The 25,652-nt window shown below is 39.5% G+C and overlaps 1 long non-coding RNA gene across 1 annotated transcript in view; it reads right to left on the minus strand.

Moving 5' to 3' along the window:
* Positions 1–5,680: 5,680 nt before the first annotated feature.
* The window catches only part of LOC138155039 (uncharacterized), a 68,396-nt gene continuing 48,424 nt past the window's right edge, over positions 5,681–25,652 (minus strand). Inside the window, exons 2-3 of the long non-coding RNA XR_011166743.1 lie at positions 6,844–6,954; positions 5,681–6,467 (exon numbers count right to left, since the gene is read on the minus strand). This is a non-coding gene — a long non-coding RNA (uncharacterized lncRNA). The remainder of the gene's footprint in view (positions 6,468–6,843; positions 6,955–25,652) is intronic.

Consider the following 25,652-nt stretch of genomic DNA (forward strand, 5'->3'; position numbering starts at 1 on the left):
TCAACATAAAGTCACATACAGACACAACACACCACCACACACCCAGAGTTCTTGCTCAATAAGTACATGACTCATCATCATCCCTTGGAGGATCTCTCCCTTCCCCATTTTCTTACGCCAGCGTCGACACCCACCCACCCCAGCCTAGCAGGGAGGATGTGCACATTGGGTGGTGTTCTGACCACTGCACACTGTAGCTGTCCAGCCCCTCTTCGCCTGGCTGCTTTCTCTTGGCTCCGGCGGAGTTATGGGGACCTAATTGGGTTTGTGCTGCCCCCTGGTGTCCACAGCTGGGACCCAGACCCAAAGCCCCGTTGCCCACACCCCTGGAATATGGGGTGTGTGTGCGCGCGCACGTGGGAGTAAGTGTGAGTGGGCACGTGTATGATAAATGCATGCATGTGTATTTTCACCCAAGAGAACCAGAGACACGAACCTCCATCAATAATTCTCTGCAGCTCCATGGTCCGTGTTCCTTTCAGGAAACCAAAGCATAAATGAAGGAGTGTGTGTGTGTGTGTGTGTGTGTGTGCTTATAGGCATAACCCATCTCCACTAAAGCCCTTGATATCGAAAGGGAAAGGAAAAAGTGAGCAGATAGGCGAGCATAAAACTCTCCACTCCACATATCTGGGGGAATTGAGGCAGGAAGAGGGGAACCTCTGTCCTGTTCAGCTCTCAGCAGGAAAACATGATCACCCCTGGACCAAGAGTCAGAAAAGCCAGCCAAGGGTCTTCTAGGTTCTTGGGTGGGGCCTCTGACCGAGTTCAAGTTTTACAGAACAAATTCCTTTATTAAGGGGATTTGTTTTGTGAAGTTTGGATTCAGTCAAAGCCCTGCACTTGAGAACCTAGAGGGCCACATGTGGCTTTGAGGCTGCAGGTTCCCCACCACTGGGTTAGAGTCTTAGCTCTGCCATCTTGGCTTTGGGACTTTAGCTTCAACATCTTTAAAAACAAGAACAATAATAATAGTCTTATTTACTCCAAGTTCCAACAGAGACTGAGCCTGAAGATGGAAGTGTGTTGTGAGGATCAAATGAGATGATGTACGTGGACATGACTTGTAAACTGAAGCACCATACAAATAATTCATTTTTATGGGGGGGATGGGGAAGGCAGAGTAATTGGGGTTAAGTGACTTGCCCAAGGTCACACAACTAGTGTGTCAAGTGTCTGAGGCTGAATTTGAACTCAGGTCCTTCTGACTCCAGGGCCAGTGTTCTATTCACTGCGCCACCTAGCTGCCCCCTCTTTTTTGAGATAGTAATGTAAAGTGTTTAACACAGTGCCTGGCACACAGTAGGCACTTAATAAATGATTATTAGTCCCCTTTCCCCAAGAAGAAAAGGAGAAATACTCCTTCTTTAGGAGAGATGACCCTCAGATTCCCCTTTGGGAGGAAGGGGTAGGGGAAAATATCTCTTATTTATCAGAATGTAGTTGAATCTTAGAGGACGGGATAGAGGGTGGGGAAAAAGAGTCGGTATATAAGTAGGAGTCTGGCAAAGGGAAGGTCCAGGGAAGAAAGGTACACCTCTCTGGGTGTGGCTCTACTTCACTCATTCTCTTACTAAAGACAACCACATCAGACCTCAATTCCCGAAATAAGCCTGAGAGCCTCAGGATGACCAAGTCCCAACCTGTGGAGGAAGAAAAGCAAGGATAGAAGGAGATTCTGACCCTTTGGGAGTGTGAAGGGCAAGATACCACTAACATCTAACATGCCTGGAGATCATAGCCTGCCCTGATTTCATTAATCAGAGATAGTTTATTGTAGAGGGCAGAGAGCTGAGCTTATAATCAGTCCCTGTCTTTTATTTAACTGCTACATAAAATCTTAGGCTATCAAAGCCAGAATAACTCTTAAACATAATTTAATCTAACCCCCCCAATTTATAGCTGGGAAAACAGAGTTCCAGAGAGGTTAGTAGCAAAACAAGGCCCAGAACCAAAATCTTCTTATTCACAATCAAAAACTGCTTCCACTGATTCTTCTGAATCTCCTCATACCTGAGCCTAATACCTCAAAAGCAATATGTTTAAAATAAAATCCATTATCTTTGTCCCTAAGCCTGCCCATCCCCCTTCTGTTTGTTAATGATGTCATCCTGGCTTTGCAGCTATTTTTTCGTCTTGGGATTCTTACTGTAATGTAAACAAGCACTCTCTCAGTTTCCTTGTCTGTAAAATGGGAGTTAATCACATCTCACTGGGTTATTGTGAGGGTCAAATGAAATCATATACAGAAAGCACTTTGCAAACCTTAAAACACTATGTATTATCTACTACTGTTGTTATTATTTGCCTAGTAACAGACTACGTTTGTCATATGAAAACCAGTCCTGCTGAATTTCAGAGTTCATTGCCAGAAGGTTAGTCACCAGGTTGTGAGGGCTTTTGGCCACTGCTATTAGTGACATAGGTCTGGGAGTGGGAAGAAGGGGAATTTGGATGGGAGTCTTCAGTCCTAGAACCTCTGAGAGGCAGAAATATCTCCTCCCTCTTCCTTCAACTAAGCCAGACCCTAATTCCTGAGTCCCTAACTGGCCAGTAGGTGGCAACAATTTCTGGACAAAGAATGACGTTATCTTCAAAGCCTGAAGTCCCATTAATACCCTTCTCTCTCCCTTTAGGATCACTTCTGAGACAGTCCTCATCACTCTTACAGAAATTCTATTAAACCAGAATGGTCACTAACAGCTATAGCTCATATTTATGTAGCCTTTTAAGCTTTATAACATAACTCTTTTAACAAAAAGCCTATATCACATAAGTAGTATATTATTATTCTCACTTTACAGATGAGGAAACAAGTTTAGAGAAGCAAACTGACTTGTCTGAGATCACACAACTAACTAGGATTCAAATGCAGACCTCTCCAATCTAATGGTTTGGGGTTTTTTTTTTATTACATCCTATTGAATAAAACTGATTGCCATGTCAGCTGGGGGAGCTTAGGCAGAAAAAGGTGGAAACAGAGGTAGAAGAGAATGCTAAATCGGGAGAGAAAAATGGATTCAGAGATAAGGGGTAAAAGAAATAATCAATGTGGTATGTTGGATAAAGCAGTGTATTTGTTACAAGGGTTTGGCTTTTCTTGTTTCTCCCCCCAACAAAGGAAGGTAAATGGGAGAGAAAATATATTTTCATCCAATGAAAATAAAATTTAAAAACAGCATTTGGAATCCCTAAAACTTGGGTCCTATTTCTGATCTGCCACTTAAATATTCCACCTTGGACAAGTAGGTTAGTAAATGAACATTTATTAAGGCACAGGCTCTAGGGGTTCAAAGAAAGGCAAAAGACCATCCCTGCCCTCAAAGAGCTCACAGTTAAATGGGGCAGATAACACGACAGCAACTATATACAAACAAGCAGTAGACAGTGTAATTGAAAGATAATCAGCAGAGGGAAAATTTTTAAATGAAAGGGGATTGATAAAGGCTCCTTAGAGATGACAGGATTTTAGCTAGGACTTGAAGAAAGCCAGAGAAGCCAAGAAGCAGAGATGAGGAAGGAGAGCATCCCAGGTACTCGGGAGAGCCAGAGAAAGAGCTGAGAGAGAAACAGAGAGGAGGCTGGTGTCCCTGGATCACAGAATATGGGGGGAGGGGAGGATAAGGCATAAAAAGACTGGCAAGGCGGTGGAGGACAGGTTATGAAGGACTTTGAATGCCAAACAGAGGATTTCTATTTGATTCCAGAACTGATAGGGAGACATTGAAGAGAAGGAGTCACTTAAACCTCTCTGAATCTGTTTTACCATTGGTAAAATGGGAGTGATAATACTTGAGGTATGATAAGAAAACTTCTTTGTAAACTGTAAAATATCATACAAATGTGAATTAATATACTTAGGAATGGGAAGACCTGAATTAAAGTTGCAAAGTTAAGTCCAAAAGAAAGGAATGCCAATAATGGAACCACATATTTAGAGGAAACTTAAAGATAATCTAGTTCAATTTTCTTTTATAAATTAGGAAATGGAGTCTCATAGAGGTTAAGTGACTGACCCAGGGTCACGTATGTATCAAACAGAAGAGTCAGAATTTTTTAATCCAAGTCCTCTACCTCCAAATCCAGGATGTTTAGCATATCCTACTGCCTCATCATGTAGGGCAGCTAGAATGGCTCATTGGATAGAGTGCTGGGCCTGGAGTCAGGAGAACCCGAGTTAAAATCAGGTCTCAGAAACTTACTAGCTGTATGACCCTGGGCAAGTCATTTAACCCTGTTTGCCTCATATGACAGACATAATAGCAACAACAGTAGTAGTTACATGAAGTAATTGACATTTCAGACCCCTTGTTTCTTGCTTCCTCACTCATGTTGGAGACTTTCCTCTGGTCTGATGGGAAGTTCCTTGACTCCAAGAGCCTTTTCTCTGTATTTTTTTTGATAAGCCAAACTACAAAATTATTGGAAACTTCATCTGTAAAATGAGTTGCACAAGGAAATGGCAAACCACTCCAGTGTCTTTGTCAAGAAAACCCCAAATGGGGTCACTGAGTCAGACATGACTAAAACCACTGAACGCTGCCTCATCAGACAGATAGGATAAAATTAGGAGGAACTAGGGCATGGAAGGAGAAACACAGAGGGAGAGTGAAAAAACTGAATTAGGAGGAAAATTAAAACAGATGAGAAAACTGAGGTACGGAAAGGGAAATAGGAAAGGGGGAAAACTAAGGACGGGGAGGGGTGGAGAAGAGATTGAATCGCTGGAAGAAACTAAAGAATGCTCAACTTTCCAAGAGTTACTTCTTCACTATCCACATGACATAGGTATGGGTTACCTGTTTGTAGTGCTGGTACTTTAAGTAACCTACAAAAGCTCCTGTCTTTCCTTCTGTAAACCACAGTCAGAACAGGATGGAATATTTCTTGGAATATGCAAGGAACGGCAGTTTATAATTTTGCCCAGCAGGTGGTACTAGATTGACTCCGGCCACCACCCCAATCATGGCATCAAGGTCCATTTAACACAATGTGCAAAAGTTTTTCCCTATGACCCTACTCTTTATTTGAACCATGACCTTCAATTCCTTAATTGTTCATGAAATAGGGGAGTGACGTGATCAGACCTGAATTTTGGGAAAATCACTGGGAGGATAGATTGGAGTAGGGAGAGACTTGAGACAGGCAAACTCACCAGCAGGCTATTGCAATTATCAGGCAAGGGGTGATAAGAGCTTGCTCCAGGGTGATAGGATCCAGCTAAAGGAGACTGAGAAGGACCTGTCTGTTCCACCCATTGACTTTCCTAGCTTCTTTTAAGTCTCAATTAAAATCCCATCTTTTACAGGAAACCTTTCCTAAGCCCTCTTAATTCTATTACTTTTCCTCTATTCATTATTTCCTATTTACCCCCACATATAATTTCTTTGTGTGTATTTGTTTGCATGTTGTCTACCCCCATTAAATTGTAAGCTCCTTAAGGGAAGGAACTGTACTTTTGCCTTTTGTATCCCCAGAATAGTGCCTGGCACACAGGAGGTGCTTAATAAATGTTAATTGATTGATTGATTGATTGATTGAATTGATTGATGGACAAGCAACCCAAACCCTTTAAGCCAGAAGTATCAAACATGCAGCCAGGTCCAGAATACTCTTAGTGCTGTCCAAACCAGATTTTTAAAAAATTTAATTAAGAAATATTTACAAAATAAATAAAAATACAACAGAACATAAATAATGTTAATGTGTGGTTTTCTAAGTCAATATGGGGCTTATGTATGATTCAGTAGTACCTGTTTCTGTCTGAGTTTGATTCCACTGCTTTAAGCCACCTTCAAGGAGGTGGGTAAAGAGAAAAATCCCCTTGACAGAGTTCTGAATTTGTTCCAGGGGATGAAAAATAAAGTATCATCCTGACATATTAAGGATATAGACTCTAGAACACTAACAGTCATGTTGCCTCTGGCCAACTTCCTGTTTTGTTAACCAGCCATCATATTCATAAGAAGTAGGCAAATAACATTCAGTTTATTTGATTTAAAATAAGCCAATCTGGCCTCAGACACCTAATACTTACTAGCTATGTGACCTTGGACAAGTCAATTAACCCCGTGTTATGTCTTCCCCCCTCTAAAAAGAAAAAAAAGATTCAGCCTTGTTTATCTTCCTAGAGAATTATTTTCTAGAACATTTTTATTGTCTTTTTATTGTATTTGTTCCGTTTATTTGAAAACTGATAACATTTTACTGTGCATCCTCCTCTAGACATGAAATAATTGACATCCCAGACTCCTTGTTTCCTGCTTCCTCACTCATCTTGGAGGTTTTCCTCTGGTCTGATGGGAAGTTCCTTCATTTATCACATTGATTCTCTTCAAGAGCCTTTTCTCTCTTTTTTTATAAGCTGAAGTACAAAATTTTATCCAGCTTCTATTTTAAATTCATCACTTTTAGTTGACTGCTTTTTTTATCTTTAGAGTGTAGTTTCAGTTAATGATCCAAGAGTGCTTTAAAAATAAAGACAAATCTTTATTTTACTTAAATTTTAGTAGCATCTCCTTTTTAATCAATGAATTTATTTGTTTCTCTGTTTGTTTATATGCTTGAGGGGTCAGGGGAAACATCAACTAAACAGAACCATTCATTTATTAAGTATGGCAATATTCAAGATGACAATATATTTGGGCGGCTAGGTGTCGCAGTGAGTAAAGCGCTGGCCCCAGAGTCAGGAGGACCTAAGTTCGGTTCCAGCCTCAGACACTTAACATCCACATAAAAAAAAAACTAGCCGTGTAACCTTGGGCAAGTTACTTAACCCCAATTGACCTCCAAAAGGCAAAAAAAAAAAAGATGACAATGTATGAGTGAAAAGTTTCAATATACCTCCATGGAAACTCTGCCTACTCAGATCCCCAAAGCTCTTCCCAATGCCCACCAGTCAGAGAAAGGAAATATCATAATTGGGTCTGGGGTCCACAGTTTCAGGTCTTGGTCCTGGAATAAAACAGTGGAAACAAGGAAGAAAAAGGTGAGGGAAGGACAGGGAGAATGCCAGGAGATCCTTCTCAGGAGACTCTGGGGTTTGAGGAAGCCGTTGTCTGGCCTCAGCTCTCTATTTATATACTGGACCCAGCGTTGACTTTTCTGGTTCTTGCTACAACCTAATTCTCTTTCTGCTTCTGTGAGTCTCCTTAAATATGAATGCAGGTCCCGGCAACAACTCAGTGGCCTGGGAGTATCTGGTTGACACAGTTTCCCCTGTCTTGTTCTTGGATAGACACTAAGAAGTCTCTCTTGGGCTTTAGCCTGTTATAGATTGTCAGAACCAGTTCCCAAAATCAGGTGTTTCTGCCTTGTCAAAATGCTACCTTCATCCTACAGCAGCTAGGTATGACAATATATTACCATTACAGAGTAGGTAAATAAATAATAAATAAATGTTTAATAAATTTAATACATAAATTTAATAAATGACCAATAAATGTTTATTGGTTGATTGACATGATGAGAAAGAAAGAATTCTTATCTCAAGAATTCATGAATAGATGAAGAAGAAAGCATTTAATCTGGTATTCCCAAGTGGCTCTTTGTTACTACTGTGAACTCTCATAAGACCTCATGCTGGCCACAAGTGTGTACATACCACCCCAAAACTCAACAAGATGGGGAAGGGGAAGTCATGACTGAGTGGGATGTGGGGGAAGTCAATCTGAAATGCTCCACTGTGTCCTTCCTTCTGTTTGCAACTCTTATTGCCTTGGGGCAGATGACAAGCAAGAACAGATAAGGAAATCTGATACTGGTTATATATGATTCATCAGATACTTACTGAGAGTCTGTTCAGACACATACCATATATATACTTTTGCCCTCAAGTAGTTTATAACCTAGCTAGAGAGGAAGAAGGAACACACAGGAAACAGTGAACAACTGAATGAACGCATTAACAATTAAATTGGAAGCAGGGAATTAGAGCACCAGCTTGTGAATAAGGAAGGCCTGGGTTCAAGTCCCATCATCAACATTTATCAGCTGTGTGCCTCATCTGTCCTCATCAAATTGGATTTGATGGTTGATAAGATCTCTTCCAGCTCTAAATCCAAGATATGGTTTATAAATGCTAACCCATTTACGACAGAATTTACTTTAGAGTGAATCATGCAGTTGAAAAAGATGAAAAGAGATGGATTCAGTCAGTGTTGGAGGAGATGAGTTAAGACAGGCATACTGAAAGAATTTAGGTAAGAGTCAACCATTCTGGAAAACAGGCTGGAATTAATGTTTTTAATGGCTAAAATGGCTATATCCTTTGATCCAGTGGTCTCACTGCTAGGCATATACCATAAGGAAGTCAAAGAAAGATTCCAGATGCAGCAAAATATTCGTAGCATTCTTTGGTGGTAGCCAAAATCTAGATACAAAGACTACACATCCTTTGCATTTATATGTGTGTATGTGTGTGTCTGTATACTTTGTGTGTATGTGAATATGTATATATGTGTATACACACACACACACACACACACACACATATATATATATATATATATACACATACATTGTATTCTGTGGAGAGAGAGAGAGAGAGAGAGAGAGAGAGAGAGAGAGAGAGAGAGAGAGAGTTGTCCATCCTTCATTTTCAAAGGGGACCCATGATATCATGGGGTAATGTCTTGACTTGTTTGTTAATTGGATATTTCATAATTTTTGGAAGTATTCATCTATTTCCTCTAAGTTTTCAGTTTTGATGGTATATTATTGCGTGAAATAGTTTCAATAATTCCTTTTTCAATTATTGTGAATTTTTTATTTCATTTTTTTTATTCTAACTATTTGGTTTTCTCTCTCTTATAAAATCAGGCTAGCTAATTTTTATCTCTTTTATTGATCACTTCAATGGTTTATTTGCTTTTAATTTTCAGAATTTTTACTTTGTTGCTTACTTGGGCAGGGGTTTGTGGTGTCAATTCATTATTTTTCAGATTTTTTTAAATTGCCTTCCCAGTTCATTGATTTGTTTTTCTATTGTTGAAGAAAGTGTTTAGAGATACAATTTTCCCCCTAAAAACTGCTTTAGCTGCATCCCATAAGTTTTGATATAGCGTCTCATTGTTGTCATTTTCCTTGATGAAATTTTCTGTTCTTCTATTTTGTTCTTTGACCTACCGATTTTTTGGAATTATATTATTTTGTCTCCAATTATTTTTTAATTCTTTTGGCTTTTTGTTCAATATAATTTTATTTCATTATGATTACTAAAATGATATGTTTGATTTTTATGATTTTTCTACATTCTTAATAAAGTATTTATACCTCAAAACATTTTTGTAAAGGTGCTATGTAGTATGATAAATATATATATATACATACATATAAATTCCCTTATATTCCCGTTCACTCATCACCAGAGTTCTATTATTTCTCATTTTTATAAATTTCTTTTCAAGTCCTTGACTTCCTTCTTGTTTATCTTTTGGTTAAATTTGTCTAGGTCTGAAAGGTGTACATTGAGGTCTGATAAAGGTACGCTGGATCTGTAGGGGGGCATTGTTGAGGGTTAGCTCTGAAGGGTCTGCCATGTGTGCAAATCCAGGCCAAGGACCCCCTTGAGCCTGTTTCCACCCACCTGGGCCCAGTAACTCAGGATGTTGACTCACCACCCCTCATTACTCACCCCCATGCAAGGGAGGCTTGGAACATTCTGACCATCCCTGAAACCCTGGAAGCTTCAGTAACATAAATAAAGTAGTGACACATGAAATAAAAAAGCAGGGAAATGTCCCAAGGGAATGGCTTCCTAAAGGCTGCAAGCTAGGCACCTCATGTAACAAACAACATGAAGTTTTCCATGAGAAAGTATGATGTAAGCACTTCAGCTATCGTATAAACCTGAACCCTAAGATGCTTATTTTATTTGAGATTTGCTTGGCATGCAATAAACATATGAATGCAATCTCCACCTGGCCCACGGACTCATTATTCAAGCTCCCACATTTTGGATGGTGCTATGAGTGTGGGTTACATGGATCCTGCTTGCACCTGATTGTAAGAATTAGTTATTGATTTTTAGTGTTAGCACTTACACTTCAGAAATCAGCAAATACCAAAAATCAGGGCTTGATTTATTGTTTTGATGACTGTCTCAAACTAAGAAAGTGTTAATAATACAGATTAAGCTTAAAAGTGAGTCATGTGTACTTTTTTAAAATAGCTGGTTGTTAAAACATTTACCAGTATATCATTCAAGGTTCCCCACTATTATAGTTTTATTGTCTATGTCTCCCTCTACTTCAATTAAATTCTCTTTTAAGTATTTAGATTCCATGCTATTTGGTGTAAATATATTAATAATTGATATTGATTCATTATCTATGGTACCTTTTATACATGAAGTAATTTCCCTGCTTATCTCTTTTTATTATGCCTATATTTAGTGGAAACTTATCTGAAATCATGATTGTTACCCCTTCTTAAAATGTAACTGAAACATAATAAAAATACATCATGCTTCAACTGAACTCTAGCCCCGCATTTTAATTCTACATGAATTTTTATGTTTCAGATATATTTCTTATAAACAACATAGTGTTGGACTCCATTTTCTGTTCCATTCTGCTATTGTCTTCCATTTTATGAGTGAATTCATTTTATTCACATTCATGATTATGCTTGTTTATTTTGCATTTTTCTCCATCCTGTCATCTTATACTTTTTTCTCTCTTTGCACCCACTCCTCCCTTTAAAAATAAGAAAAAAAATAGTAAAAGAGAGCAAGTTTCCTGACACCTGTGGTCTATAAATGAAATGGCCTATAAATTCTCTCTCATAGCATTTCTCTTCCCCTTGCCCTGACCCCTGATCCCAGATTTTTACTCTTTCTTTTTTTCCTTTTAATTCCTCCCACCCCTTGACATTTCTCCCTCCAACATTAGAGTTCATTTTGCCTCTGACTATTTCCTTACATATTCTGGACTCACTCTTAAATCACATTCTCTTCCCGCCTTGTCCCTGTCTTCTCCTATTTCCCTTTTGACTTGAATATATTTTTGTTGTGTTGCATTCAGTCATGTCCAACTGTTTGTGACCTCATGGATCATAGCATGCCAGACCCTTCTATTCTCCACTATTTCTTAAAGTCTGTCCGAGTTCATGTTTGTTGTTTCCATGACAATATCTATCCACCTCATCCTCTGCCATCCCCTTTTCCTTTTGCCTTCAGTCTTTCCCAACCTCTGGAACTTTTCCAATGAGTCCTATCTTCTCATCATGTGACCAAAGTATTTAAGCTTCAGCTTTAGTTATTTGACCTTCCAGTGAATAGCCTGAATTAATTTCTTTGGGTATTGACTGATTTGATCTCCTTGCTGTCCAAGGGACTCTCAAAAGTCTTTTCCAACATCACAATTTGAAAGCATAGGTTCTGCAGTGCTCGGTCTTCCTTATAACCTGACTCTCACAGCCATAGATCGCCACTGGAAAAACTGTAGCTTTGACTACACAAACCTTTGTTGGCAAAGAGATGTTTGTACTTTTTAGTATGCTGTCCAGATTTACCATAGCTTTCCTTCCAAGGAGCAAGTATCTTTTAATTTCATGGCTGCAGTCACTGTCTATAGTGATCTTTGAGCCCAAGAATATAAAATGTGATACTGCTTCCATTTGTTCTGCCTCCATTTGCCAGGAAGAGATGGGACCAGTTGCCAAGATCTTGGGTTTTTTTGATGCTAAGCTTCAAGCCAGCTTTTATATTCTTTTTTACCCGCATCAAGAGGCTTCTTAATTCCTCTTCACTTTCTGCCTTCAGAGTGTTATCATCTGCATATCTGAGATTGCTGATATTTCTCCCAGCAACATTAATTCCAGCTTTTGATTCATCGAGTCTGGCATTTCACATGAAAGATATTTCATACGAAACTATATGAAATATATTTCTATACCACAATGTTTCTGTGGAAGGAGGAAGGGTATAATTGTGTTCAAGCTCTCTTTATCTGGCTCAGAGGGGTGTATGGGGTGCTAAGGGAAGACTAATACTTCTGGCGTGAGAGCTGCTAAACCCTTTTCAGGGTGGCTCATCCACCTTTGGTGTCCACCACTCTTTTCTGTGGTTCCAAGAAGCTGTAGCATGTGCAGAGGCTACATCCCAGCAAACTATTTCAGCAAAGGTGGAAAACCGGATTGGGGGTGACCAATGGGCCTCAAACCCATCAGTGAACTAGAGGAGTATCTGCCACAAGCATCTTAAGATTCCTTTGGCAGAATAGGCAGATCAGCACAATTTGTTCCAACAGGCCACGAAGGCAGTCAAAGCAAGCACTGTGGAGAACTTAGAGCTTAGTTGGACATCCCTAGCCATCACCGGTCATCTTGACTTTTGTCCTGCCACTGGACTTTGATGACTCTGGAAGAGAGAGTCAGATCTGGGACTTTTCTCAACTAAATCCAATTTATGCACAAGTCAAAAGACATCACGCATTCCATTTTGCCATTTTTTTAAACTTACCTTGAAGTCCTGTAGTGATGGACAAATGATGTAGCAACAGGTACAGATACATTGGGAGCTATAGTCACAACCCTGCACACAGGTGGCCCAGGGCATAGGATTGTCTTCCTATTGGACTGAAGCAGCAGTGGAAGTCAGTATCCCCCTGGGTGTCTGAACAGCCTTTTTTAAGCACCACACTGATCACCTGGCATGAGGAAGGGGCTAGAAAGGGTGCCCTAAAAATTGTTTGCTTCTCCTAACCTAGCCCTGGTCTGCTTACCATGGCAGGCAGGGATTCTACCCTGTGCTTAAAACACAAAAAATCTATGTACTCAGCTCCTGGGTTTCTATTTCAAAAAGATCTACTCAGTTCCAGTCTTTTAATCAAGAATTCTTGAACATCCTCTATTTCTTTAAAGATCTATCCCTCCCACCCAACCCCCATAGGATTATACTAAGTTTTACTAGGTAGATTATTCTTGGTTTTAAATCTTTATCTCTTGCCTTTTGGAATATTATATGCCAAACTCTCCTTTCCTTTATGATGGCAATTTCTATGCACATTACACCACCAATGTCATGCCAGACATTCATAGTAAGGTATCCATACCAGGGTGCTCCTACTAGGATTCCCTATCTACTTTAATGATCATTTATCCTGGGACCAAGAGTGACTTGGCTTTGGAGGAATAAAGATGTAACTGACAGAGCTTTTCTGAAGATTCTTCTTCTCTCCATAGGATTGTTCCCAGGTGCCTGATCACAATAAGGATGAAACAATGTGAAAGGATGGGGGAGGAGGTGGCAAGATTTGAGCAGTAATGATGCTGTTACATAGGCAGATCAGATTGGATGTTCTCTTCTTCCTGTTTGCCCTTGAAATGTATATTCTTTTTCTGCTTGCCACTGGCAGCATGAGGAAACTTGGATACTGGACAGCTGTTATGTGGGTTAGTTGCATCTGGCTTTGGGAATTGGGGTTGTGGGAGGGTGGTGTTGTGCCTGTAGCCTGAAAGAGACTCCTCAGGCACTTCTCTCTGAGGATATCTAGTTTACCCCCTCCCATTTTACCACCCCCTCAAATTGCACTTACCCTCATGGTTTGGATTTACAGAGTAGTCACTATTCTTTGAATCTAAATTAATTATTCCTACTACATTAGATCATAAGCCCCCACTGGTTTGTTTCTCATTAACAATAAGTCAGTAGAATTAACTTTTTTTTTTTTGCTTTTTTGGAGGGTAGTTGGGGTTAAGTGACTTGCCCAAAGTCACACGGCTAGTAAGTGTGTTAAGTGTCTGAGGTCATATTTGAACTCAGGTCCTCCTTACTTCAGGGCCAGTGCTCAATTCACTGCGCCACCTAGCCGCCCCGGAATTAACTCTTAACAAAGGCATTTACTAAGATGGAATAGTAAGACCAACAGATAAAAAATATCTCTATACCTAGGGTATACTCTCCCAAAAATACACTGCTGAAAGAGTGAAAAAACTTAGAATAAAAACTTTAGATATATATATTTATATATATATATATAAAATATATATATAATACATATTGGAAAAGGGAAACCCCCTAATTCCTAGTACTGCATGGCCTGGAAGAACTTCCTTTTTTCAAGAATCTTTCTGAAAATTCCTTTGCATATAACTTTGCTGTGGGGGCTGCTTACTTGGGATCCCAGGGCTTGCTTTCTCGAGTCCATATCTAGCACTCCTCTCGGGCTCCTTAAAGCTGCTTCTTCCCTCAAAAGATTATTTCTCTGTATTCATGTCAGTTCTAGGGTATGTATCTCTGCTAACAGCATTATCTACCCCTGGTCTGGTGGCTTTGATAATATGGTTGATGGGAAGTGGAGAAAGAAGAGAAAATCCCTCCCCTACCTTGTTGCTTTCTAGAATAGATAAAGGGATCTTTCTCCATACTAACTGAACAAATTTCTTCTTCTTCTTCTTCTTCTTCTTCTTCTTCTTCTTCTTCTTCTTCTTCTTCTTCTTCTTCTTCTTCTTCTTCTTCTTCTCCTTCTCCTTCTCCTTCTCCTTCTCCTTCTCCTTCTCCTTCTCCTTCTCCTCCTCCTCCTCCTCCTCCTCCTTTTCCACCTCCTTCCTCCTCTTTTTTAAAATATAGAGCCAAGTGGGTATGACTGAGTATCAACCATTCACAGGATGTTTCCTATATGGTCTCAGTTCCCTTCATCCAATGGCCAAAGACCTTTAATCCTTTCAAGCTGATTAAGGATTCATTCACATGCAGTTGTAGAATTGTAGGAAAATTCCTTAATATCTGCTTTACCCCTGGTGATTTCATTCTAGTGCTTTTATTATTATACTAATTACAGGCAAGTAGAAAATTCTCTCCCTCACATACAGCTGAGGGAGCAGGCTCAGAGACAGTAAGTGACTTTCCTGAGGTCACACAGGTGGTAAGCATCAGAGGTGAGATTTGAACCCAAGTCCACTGATTCCAGAATCAGTGCTCTTTTAATAATAATAACTAATATTTCATTAGCTGCCAGGCACTATGCTAAGTACTTTACAATTAGTATCTCTGGGAGTTAGGTTCTATTATTATCCCCATTTTACAGTTGAGGAAACTGAGGCAAAAAGATCAAATTAATTGCTCAGGGTCTCTCAGCTATTAAGTGTCTGAGGTTGGATTTGAACTCAGACCTTCCTGACTCCAGGCCTAGAGTTCTATCCACAGAACCACCTAGCTGCAACCTTTTTCACTGCACCACATTGCTACCACAGGCAAGGAAAGTGATGATCCCTAAACCAAGATTTTCCAGTCTGCTGAACAGCTGCCAGGAGCTGTGTTTCTCTCTGTAATGATCTGGAGAAATAAGAGGACAACCATACTGAGCCCAGAGCCAATGAAGAACCAGTGTGTGTGGAGCCAAGTCTCACATGGGTAAAATAGCCAGAGCAGATTCCTAAAACCTCAGTGACTGGTGAGAGGGCATAGGCTAGTTCCAAACTGTCATCACTCTTCTGATTTCCACTGCCTTCCAGCGCTAATGCTTCCTGACTCTGAGAAGGCTCTCAAATAGGCAGGACCTCTTACACCTATCCCATGTCCTGCCAGAATCTATGGGGCAGGACCGTTTCCTAGTCACCCCAAAGAACTGAGAGGATAAGTGGAAGGAAGCCTAGACACCACTGGGCAAAGTGCTCCCCTAGAATGAAAAGATCAGTAGCTTCTTTTTCACTAAATCATGCTTAATAAACTATATCTCTACATACAATTGGGTTGTTTGAGAATCATATATATATGATATAGACATATCTATATCTCTTCTTGATATTTTATAATTTTAATGTGAAACAGACATTTTAATATACAGTAAACAACTAGTTACTGGTATAGAAATCATTTTAAAATTCATATATTAATTAAAATATTATTAATATATATTATATATACAATACTTATATATACATACAATTAACATATATATGTTAACAGTAAGGGGGCTCAGGTAGAACCATAGCTATTTCTACATTTTAATAATTCTGAGCCATATTTTGTATCACAGCCTAGATTAATTCAGAACCCCAGTAAGAAAGGTTTTTTGTTTGTTTTTTTGTTTTGTTTTGTTTTCTTTTTTGCTCAGCTGTCTGAAGCCTGAGGCTTCTATTTGCACAAGTTCATAAAGGGGATTTTATTTTGGAATTTGTGTCTAAGCTGACAGGGTCATTAGGCTTGTGCCTGGAGTAGTTTGCCACCTTGTGGCCAAAATTATAAACTGCACTTTCTTACTGATAAATGGTAAAAGATACTCTTTCTTTAGGCTTAGAGAAGGAGGAATGGGAGCTTCTCTTGCTTTTGTAGTAGCGCCTCATGTTACACTGAATATGCTCCAGGACCACACGCAGACCCCACCATTGTCACAATTAACTTAACTGTTAGTACTTTCACTCAGGTGGCGGTTAGATGGCACAGCACTGGATATGAAGTAAGGAAAACCTGAATTCAAATCCAGCCTCAGACACTTACTAGCTGTGTGACTTTGGGCAAGTCACTTAACCTCTGTCTGCCTCAATTTCCTCATCTGTAAAATGGGATAATAATAATGGCACCTACCTCCCAGGCTTGTTGTGAAGATCACATCATAAAATATTTGTAAGGTGCTCTGCAAATTCTGTGTCTAATCTCCTTGAGAAGATGGTCTATAGCTGCTCTTCTCTCACCAAAGAGGTTTATGATCACTTAGAAAAACAAACAGTGATGACCAAAAAAAGAGAAAAAAACCACCTTTCACATCTTCATCAAAAACAGGTCAGGCCAGACCAATCTTTTTTTTGCTTTTTGGAGGGCAGTTGGGGTTAAGTGACTTGTCCAACGTCACATGGCTACCAATCTCATTTCTTAAAAAAAAGTTTTACTGATGACTTTTCTTATTATATTTCAGTCAGTTCTAGATATATATTCTTCTTACACAAAACTGACAGATATAGCAACCGTGTTTCCCCGATAATAAGACCTATCCCGAAAATAAGCCCTCCCCTTACTGTGTAAGATTCCTCTAAAATTAAGCCCTCCCCCAAAAATAAGCCCTATTGAGATTGCTACTGTAGTGAAGGTGATCCCCTGCGCTACACCCTACATTACGGTACCGTGTATTCAACTCTGTATGCACCGTGTCCCCCCCCCCATGTGAAACGCACGCTGCGCTCCAAGCTGCATCCAATCAGAGCTGCAGCAGTGAGCGCATCATCCTGTTCTTCCCCAGTGATTTGCTTGCTGGTGCCATTGAGGGCAGTGCCTCGGAGGAGAGCTGAGGCAGGACAACATAAGCCCTCCCCTGAAAATAAGCCCTCTGGTGTTTTTCTTTCCAAAAAAAATAATAAGACAGTGTCTTATTATCGGGGAAACATGGAATCTCTTGTGTAGTGGTATGTTTATCATCCTACGTCTGGAGTCCTCCACTTTTCTAGCAAGAAGTAGGCAGCATGTTTCATCATTTGTCCTCCAGAAATAAAATGGTCATTCCTGCCTTTTTCTTAAAGTACTCATGTCAGTCAGTTTTATTTAACTGATTTTCTTTATTAGCCAAGATGTCTCTATTGCAGGAAGTAGATGGGGTATATACACATCAAAAAAAACTTTTTTAAAAAAATAATTTAAAGTGCTTCATAAACCACAAAGTGCCCACTATGATTATTTTATTATTAATGTGAGATCTCTGTTCAATGATGTAATAAGCTGATGCACTACTAAGGAACTGAATCATATAAATATTGACTTTCTCACCATAAATAAGAAAAGAAGTCATATGGAAGTTGTGGGAAAATGGAAGGATGGTTCACAGATTCTCCTTGGAAAAAAATGAATAACAGAGTCAGTTTTATCATATGCTCAAAAGCAACAATAGACATCATTTACTAGATCATTTCCACTGGCAGTGTTCATGATAAGCATAAAACTGACCACCAGAGGACAATTGCAGCTATTATATGCTGATATCTATTGCAGAGGACGGGAGGGAAGAAATAGAAAAATTGTTAAAAGAGCCTGGTAATAGCTCCAGACCAGGTCAGCATATAGCTTCACCCTACCTCCTCCCTACCTGAAACTTGGCCTCTGCCCTTGGAACCAACCTGGGCTCTGATAGGTGGGTTTTGCCTTATCTTGACTGCCTACAGATCTTCATAACTTCCCAGTCATCTTCAAACCATGTTGCCGCATCCATAATTTTACTTCCTTTCTAACACTCCTTTGTGTCTTATTTCCGCCGTTAGAATATAAACCCCTCGAGGGCAAGAGTTGTCTTGGTGATTTTTTTCTTTGTATACTCAGAATTTTGCACAGAAACTGGCAATAAATGATTAATAAATGTTCTATCCATCCATCTATCTATCTATCTATCTATGTCTGTCTCTTCTTGATATTTTATAATTTTAATGTGAAACAGACACTTTAATATACAGTAAACAACTAGTTACTGGTATAGAAATCATTTTAAAATTCAGTTGTCTGTATATGATCCAATTATCAACTGGTTGCAGCAAAGACCAAAATAAACACTAAATTAGAATAAATGGCTATCCAAAAAGGAAGAAGAAACTTAATGCAACAACTTCAACAGAATCCACTTTTAAAAGCTATTTGCTTTAAAAAAATAGTCATTGTATAAAAATAAAATCAAATCATTGACTCTGATTATTTCCATTAGCTAAGGTCCCACAAGAGACTCTGGGCTCACATGGGATGGGTCCAATTCTGGAAGTTTGACCCCAAAAGGGGCAGTTTTTCTCTTTGATTCTTGCCCACACCTTAGAATTTTACTCCAGGAAAATCTCTTAAAGTGTAGTAATAGCTTATAGCTAGGTTCCCCAAATGTGAGTAACAAATTTCCCAACTCATGAATAGGCACTCAAAGTACAATAATTAAATCAGATATTGGACAACAAGTGTTTCACCCTACACACACACACACACACACACACACACACACACACACACACCGCATATGCAAAGAATTCACAGGTGTCTGTGAACGATACAGAAACCAAACTATACACCATTAGATTCCTTTTGGAAGGTAAAGACACCGGAAAGCTAAACAAGCACTCCTCATTCACCTCGTAACTGCACTAAGTAATTCATAGTAGTGACAGGAAAGGTTAGCAAAGTCCAGATCTCTTGGCCTCCCATGATGTGGCCCTAGTTCTACAGCTGGAGAGAGGCCACATTTGTCAATCTCTTTCCTTCTCCAAGGATCATGTAGTTAGGAAATCATTCTCAAGATCTGAAGGTCCAGCAACTGGAAAATTGAACTTGGCAATTTTTTAACTCATAGATCCCCTAAGTCTGGGAAAGTCCCCTCTGAGGAACTCCAAACATTGATTTGTGTTTATAGAAGGCACAAAGAAAGGTAGAAGAACATGACCAAGAACTAGAGACCCAATAACTCTCTGCTCGGACTTGCCCCATGCTTATTCTACGTTTCACCCTTTTCCATTGGGTATGGCAGGGGAGGTGAGCAGAGGAAAATATTTTGTTTCCACCCCCTCATTCCCATAGCCTAAATTTTGCCATTTCTGATTCTTGTTCACCAGTCATCTTGAAAGAAACCCCAATCAAAGGAATTCCTTGTGTTTTCTCTTCAAAGTGCCGGAGTACCTGTCACAGGAGGGGCCACATATATAAAAGTAGTCTCTAAATAATCTCATCAAGTCAATCAAAGGAGTTATCAAATTCATAAGGGGAGGAGTTCCCTGATAAATTCCTCTTACATCTTTTTTTTCAAATGCTTTATTAACTTCTGATTTACATCATTCATTTCCACCAGATTTTGAGTTACAAATTTTCTCTCCGTTTTTCCCCTACCCACTGCCCCAAGATAGCAGTACCACAGGATATCCCCTCCTCCAATCTGCTCTCTCCTATATCTTCTCCCATACCCCCTTTGACTTTTCCAGTAGGGCATGGTGGATCTCTATGCCCCAGTGCCTGTATATCTTATTTCCCAAATACATGTAAAATAGTATTAATAATAGTGTATATATATATGAATATATTTTTTAAACATTTGATTTTAAAACTTTGAATTCCAGATTCATTCCTTTCCTCCCTTGTCACCCACCCTTACTGGGAAGATAAGCAGTTCAGTATTGGCTGTACATGTGTAGCTAATGCAAAACATTAACATAATAGATATATTGTAAAAGACTGACTGTATTTCCCTCCCTCCTATCCCACCTCCCACTTGTTCCATTCTTTCCTTTGATCCCATCCCTTTTCAAAAGGGGGTGCTTCCAACTTCCCTCCCCCTCAGTCTGCCCTCCCTTCCATCATCCCTCCTCTCATTCCCTTCCCCCCTACTCTCCTGTAGGGTGAGATACCCTATTTAGTGTGTATTTCATTCCCTCCCCGAGCCAAATTCAATGAGAATAAAGTTGACCCATTCCCTTTTGCCTTCCTATTCTTCCCCTCCATTGTAACCATTTTCCCTTGCATTTTTCTATATGAGATAGTTTACCCCATTCTGTCTCTCCCCATCTCCTCTTATTATATTCCTCTCTCACCTCTTAATTTCACCTTTTAAGTATCATCCCTTCCTATTAAATTGGTCCTGTGCCCTCTATCTATGTATACCTGGATACATGTATATACACATTCACATATGTATTCATACACCATACACCCTCCGATATATAGATATATATAGATAGATAGATAGATATTTCTATTCCCTTCAATTATTTTCATACTGAGAACAATTTCATCAGTTACAATTATCATTTTTCCATGTAGGAATGTTAATAGTTCAACTTTGATAAGTCCTTATGATTTCTTTTCCCTGTTTACCTTCTCATGCTTCTCTTGCTTGTATTTAAATGTCAAATTTTCTATTCAACTCTGGTTTTTTCATCAAGAATGCTTGAAAGTCCTCTATTCCACTGAATGACCATATTTTCCCCTGAAACATGATACTCAGTTTTGCTGGGTAGCTGATTCTTGATTTTAATCCCAGTTCCTTTGCCCTCCAGAATATCATATTCCAAGCCCTTCAATCTCTCAGTGTAGAAGCTGCCAGATCCTGAGTTATCCCAATTGTGTTTCCACAATATTCAAATTGTTTCTTCCTGGCTGCTTGTAATATTCTCTCCTTGATCTGGGATTTTCAGAACCTGATATTATATTCCTAGGAGTTTTCTTTTTGGGATCTTTTTCAGGAGGTGATCAGTGGATTCTTTCAAACTCTATTTTGCCCTCTGGTTGTAAAACATCAGGGCAGTTTTCCTTGAGAATTTCTTGAAGGATGATTTCTAAGTTCTTTCTTTGATCATGGCTTTCAGGTAGTCCATTAATTTTTAAATTATCTCTCCTGGACCTATTTTCCAGGTCAGTGGTTTTTCCCATGAGATATTTCACATTGCCTTCTATTCTTTCATTTGTTTGGATCTGTTTAACAGCATCTTGATTTCTCATAAAGTCATTGGCTTCCATTTGCTCCAATCTAATTCTGAAGGAATGATTTTCCTCAGTGAGCTTTTGAGATTCTTTTTCCATCTGGCAAATTTGGCTTTTTAAGGCCTTCTTCTCCTCATTGCCTCTTTGAGCCTCTTTTGCCATTTGAGTTAGTCTATTTTTTAAGGTATGATTTTCCTCAGTCAGGCTGTTGACTCTCATTTCATAATTTTCTTGCATCATTCTCATTTCTCTTCCCAATTTTTCTTCCACTTCTCTTATTTGCTTCTTAAGGTCCTCTATGGCCTGTAACCAGCTCGTATTTTCCTTTGAAGCTTTTGGTGCAGGAGTTCTGACTTCACTGTCTTCCTCCTGTTCCATGCTTTGGTCATTTTTGTCCCCAAAATAGGAGTCTAATGTTGAATTTTTCTTTTTGCTTTTCTTCCTTTGCCTGGGCATGTTGCCACTCAATTACTTGATTTTTAGGCTTTTTGCCACAGTAGGACTCTGCTACCAGACAGGGGAGCTTCATAACAAATGCTGGGATTTTTTCAGCTGCTGGAGGTATTAGTTGGGTTCCCTCTCTGAAGCCTCCACAAGCTCTGGCAAGCTAGTTACACACCCCAGGGTCTCCACCCTAGACTGAAATACAAAGCCAAGCAGGTTAAAGCAAGAGCGATTACCCCTCAGACTGGTCACTTGGTCCCCCTACACTCTGCAGGCCAAGCTGCCACATGGTGGGGGCTGCACCCGAAGCCCTCAGTGGCTTCTCGCCCTGGGGGCAAAAGCAGACGTACTCCCAACTACTGGGTCCCAAAGTCCATACTGCACTGACCTCTCACTTTGTCCTTAGTATCTGTGTGTTGATAAATCTGTAAATGGCCACAGCTGCTAGTGATCTGTAGTCCCTCCACGGAGGCTGGTCAGACCTGCCTTGGGGCTAAAACCTCCAGCTCTTGCACTGGCCGATTCCTGCCAGGCCTGCTGGGCTGTCCTCAGTGGGAAGTTAGCTTCTCTGTGTCATTTTGTGGGTTCTGTAGCTCCAAAGTCTGTTCAGAGTTCCCTTTTACATGAATTGGGGAAGGTGGAAGCTGAAGCAGCAGGGAAGCCCTGTTTCTACTCCACCATCTTGACTCCCCCTCTCACTTCTAAACCCTCTTACATCTTTATATGGAAACTTTCAGTTAATAAAACTGTTGTCACAATGAAGGGGCCAAAACTGGCCTAATGAAACTGATCTAACTGGAAAATTTGATTTCCTTGCAAGTCAAGAAACATGTAAACAAAATGGCAGCACCCATTTAGAATTCAAGATCAATTGCATAATATTATGTGAGAGAATGGTAGAAGAATGTTAGGAAATAATGAAAAGCAGTAGAGAAGAAAATGAGCCTGTAGAAAACTTATCATGAACCTATGTCAGATTATCCCAAGAACTTTTATGGTAAAGAACAAAATAACATAAAGTGGAACAGATTTGCCATTACTTCTATAGATATCTATTCTCATTGTTGATAATGATGGAACTACCATATTTGGACCCTTGCTTCTTAGTATCCAGAATTCTACATAATGAAGTGGAAATGGCCCTTAAGAAGTCACAGTTAGGAAGACAAACTTGACTTCATCAATCACTCACAGAAGAAGCACCTTTTCAAGGCCCTAAGGGTCAGGGCAACAGCCCTCCCCTGCTCACAGCACACAATGCCTTTTCCTGGCCCATTCCTATGGGAATGTAACTCTAAGAGGGTCCTTTTTTTACCTTCTGTGGGTTCCCATTTTCCCCTCTACAACATTGTCTGAAGTACTTCTCCATTAATGCCCCACCATGGTGATAGCAGCCCCCTTCGAGCTCCACCCTATGGCTATCAAAGAGAACTACCTTATCCCATCCTTCCCCCATGCCCCATAATTCCCTTGTGGTTCGCTTCATGGTCCTCTTCCTCACCAAAAGAACATTTCTCTATGACCTGCTCTGGTTCTCTGAAATTCTCCCTGTCTATTGGACCAGCCAGAGGAACTGTTGTCCCCTGCTTGAAGCACCTCCTTTTCTCAAATTTGTTCTTTTTCCAGTGTGATCCCCCCACACACTGAATTTTTCTCTATGTTGTATCACACTTCTTTCTCAAATACTCCAAATAAATAAATCTGGATCTTTATTTTATACTTTAAAAAAATTCAAAAGTGACATAATTTTGAAGGCACTTTAGGGATCAATTTTCAGGATATCTGAAAGAAGGAAAGATAGCAAAAGAATAGAAAAAATATAAATCAACAACAACAAAAAGTTATTGAGAAGACAGACGACACTATACCATAATGAATAGAGTACTGGGCCTGCAGTCAGGAAGACCTGAGTTCAAATCCAACCTTAGACACTTACTAGCTGTGTAACCCTGAGCAAGTCATTTAATGCTGTTTGCCTCAGTTTCCTCATCTGTAAAATGAGCTGGAGTAGGAAATGACAAAACACTCCAGTATCTTTGCCAAGAAAAGCCCAAATGGCATTATGAAGAGTTGTAAACGACTGAACAACAACATACTTATTTCACATCTCAATAGCTATGAGAATGATCAGTACCAACATCGAGGGTACACTTTATGAAAATATGAGAACAGGAAAGACTTAGTGAATATTTTCTGGGAAGACCATATCTTCAAAGTCACACAACTGACTGAAAGGTAAAGACAGTATGACATCTCGTTATATTTAAGTCAGAAGATCAAAATTTAACCTTAAAGGTTCTCCCCCAACAAAGTATATTTTTTATATTCTATATGTCTGGATCATATAATGACTGATGGAACCATAGAAATAAATGTAGTCAATTGTCAATATTAAACAAGGCATAAAACAGGGAAATGTATGCTAGCCAAAGGTGTTTGCCACTGCCATAAAGAATGTCCTGAGCATAGTTCAAATAGAAAGGGAATTTCCAAAGGCTGGTGAACCTCTCTGGTTACTATTTTCAGATAATGTCTTGCTGATTTCAATTGAATTTCAGAACACCACATGCCCTCTTCAGTGAGATTTATGATTACTCCCCCCCCAAAAAAAAAATTACAATCCTCATAGGAAAATTTTGTGTTTGAAAAGGGTCTGCTGCCCAGACTATGATATACAGTTATGTGGGTAGCCTAGTGAGTTAGCCCATTAGTAAATATATATTGGACAGGTACTGCAGAAAAATAATGAGCTGGACCCTGAGCCCAATAGGCGGTGAGTGAGTTTGATTGCACCTGTGAAACTGTAGTTTGTTTCAATGATACCAAGCTGTTCCCAATCACAAAACCCCATATTTTTGGTAGCAGTATTCTAGTGTTGCTATATGGGGGGCCTTGGGTGAAACATGGAATACCATGATCTCAGGCAAAGCAAAATTACCAATGACCCAAAGGGCAATAGAATGACACAGGTTTGGTACAAGAAGACTATAGCATCTTACCAATGACACCTTGCATTCAAGAAATGTCATATACTGTGCAATCAAGGAAAAGTGTAATCGGAAAATCACTATTTACTAACAGTATAATTAATCATAATAACAGCTAGCATTTACATTGAAATTTAATGTTTACAAAGGACTTTGCAAATTTTATTTCATTATATCCTCACAACAACCCTGAGAAGTAAGATCTATTATTATCCCCATTTGTAGATGAGAAAATAATAAAACAGACATAAAAGATTATTTATAATGTATAAGCTATTCAGAAAAAGAAATGGGTACATAATGTGTTGAGATTATGGAATAACAGACCTGCAGTATAAGTATTGTACTCATATCTACCAAATGTGGGAGACTTAGAGGTAAAACATTAAGTAGATCCTCTATGGTGGACTTCATGATGGTGCATGGACAAAGCTGAGAAGACATGAATGGGTTTCAATGTGTGTTGAAACATCCATATCTATGTTATCACAGATCCACCAGAGTATTAAAAAAGCCTGGTAGCATTGCCTACAGCAGAGTCCTTCTCTGATGCCTTGCAGTATAGGAAAGGTCCATAAGTTGCAAAAGACCATAAAAGTGGAGCACAAGTTCTGACAGATTCTACCAAGGTCAAAAGGATTTGAGAATGGGTCTAGACGTGTTGTATGTCTCTTATTCAAGGGCAAGGCTCTCTAAGTTCATTTAGTTTCATTATCATGCTGGTCACAAGGTGATTAATTCTTCAGCCACAACAATCTTCAAGACCTCTTACTTGATTGTAGAAGTGTTGTGATCTGCCCAGAGGAGGGTGTACCTACATCAACAAAATCACAGGCACTGGACAGATTGAATTGTCT

Source organism: Petaurus breviceps, unplaced genomic scaffold, assembly GCF_028583685.1.
Source record: "Petaurus breviceps papuanus isolate PSGF00001 unplaced genomic scaffold, PetGlider_PUasm1.0 154, whole genome shotgun sequence".
Lineage (NCBI taxonomy): Eukaryota > Metazoa > Chordata > Mammalia > Diprotodontia > Petauridae > Petaurus > Petaurus breviceps.